We start from the raw sequence: 1,762 nt of genomic DNA, 5'->3' as shown, positions 1-1,762 counted from the left end.
GCTCTGCCCACCAGGGGGCGATGCTCTGCCCATCCTGGGCATCGCCATGTTGCGACCAGAGCCACTCTAGCGCCTGAGGCAGAGGCCACAGAGCCATCCCCAGCGCCCGGGCCATCTTTGCTCCAATGGAGCCTTGGCTGCGGGAGGGGAAGAGAGAGACAGAGAGGAAAGCGCGGCGGGGGGTGGAGAAGCAAATGGGCGCTTCTCCTGTGTGCCCTGGCCGGGAATCGAACCCGGGTCCTCCGCACGCAAGGCCGACGCTCTACCGCTGAGCCAACCGGCCAGGGCCTCAGTTCAATACTTCTTTAGGGTTCTTTAAATATATAAATCCACTGTATGCAGCGTAGCTTACATACAATAGAAAGCACAGGCTTTAACTATTATAACTTAATGGGTTTTGACAAAATATCCACATCTGTAAAACCCACACCATTATTAAAATATAGACTATTGACCCTGGCTGGTGGCTCAATGGATAGAGCATTGGCCTACGGTATCTACGTCCCAAGTTCAATTCCCAGTCAGGGCACACAGGAGAAGCGGCCATATGCTTCTCTCTCTCTTCTTCTCCTCATTCTCTCCCTCTACACCTCCAACAGCTTGTGGCTCAATTGGTTCGAGCATGGCCCCAGGCACTAAGAATAGCTGATTGGTCTGAGCATGCGAGCCTCAGACACTAAAAATAGCTCTGAACTCAACCACTGGCCCCAGGTGGGGTTGCTGGGTGGATCCTGGCTGGGGTGCGTGAAGGAGTCTTGGAGTCTGCCTCACTATCTCACCTCCTCTCACCTAAAAAAAAAAAATTATATATATATATACACACACACACACACACACACACACACACACACAGACATACATATGCTGCATATGTATATATACACATATATGTATATTTATATGTATATATACAGATATACACACACATGTGTATAGATAGATTAGATAGACTATTGCTATCACCTAAAAAGTTCTCTGGTGCTCCCCTCCCAGGGGATCCTCCTCACAGCCCTTCCCTAGGGAACTCCTGCCCTGCTTCCTATCACCATAGATTAGTTTTACCTACAATCACACAGTAAGTACTTTTTGCATCTGGCTTCTTAAACTCAGCATAATATTTTGGAGATTCATCATACTATAAATTATAATAATGTGTTCCATTTCTTTTGCTGGGTAGTATTCCATAGTAGGAATATGTCATAATTTATTTATCCATTCTCCTATTGATGGACATTTAAATTATTTCCAGTTTAGGGCTGCTAGGAATAAATAAAGTTGCTATGAACATTTTTATACAAGAGTTTGAAAGTCCTTTTCATTTTTCTTGGATAAATACTCAGAAATGAAATAACTGGGTTCATGGGGTAAATATATGTTTAATTTTCAGGGAAATACAACTACAGAGAGATACAACTTGACAACTAGTAAAATAGGTATAATTTAAAAGACTAAAAAAAAAAAAAAGACTGATAACCCCGAGTACTGGCAAAGATGTGACACACTACTCCTCTTAAAGGAAGACTCTACAAATTGCACGTACAACCATGATGTTGGTTGACTAGCTCCAGGTGCAGTCATCTCTTTCGTTCTGGGCCCTTGGCCTCCATTCATCAATCGAGCTGGACTTTGTCCTGCTTCCTCCTAATCTGGCCACCAGCTCTCACACCACCATAGACCTTTCACAGGTACTGTTGTAAACTTTATTCCCTTGAACCACTTGTGTGAAATGATTTTTCTCATCCAGATGCTGGACATCATTTTC

General features: G+C 44.0%; 1 non-coding gene across 1 annotated transcript; it reads right to left on the bottom strand.

Annotated features, from left to right (window-relative positions):
- Positions 1-212: 212 nt before the first annotated feature.
- TRNAA-UGC (transfer RNA alanine (anticodon UGC)) lies at positions 213-288 on the bottom strand. The gene has a single exon. It is a non-coding gene; the product is annotated as a tRNA-Ala (tRNA).
- Positions 289-1,762: the final 1,474 nt, after the last annotated feature.

This window comes from Saccopteryx bilineata, chromosome 4 (assembly GCF_036850765.1).
Source record: "Saccopteryx bilineata isolate mSacBil1 chromosome 4, mSacBil1_pri_phased_curated, whole genome shotgun sequence".
Lineage (NCBI taxonomy): Eukaryota > Metazoa > Chordata > Mammalia > Chiroptera > Emballonuridae > Saccopteryx > Saccopteryx bilineata.
The sequence above is the reverse complement of the archived record's forward strand: the minus strand, read 5'-3'. Positions and strand labels throughout refer to the sequence as shown.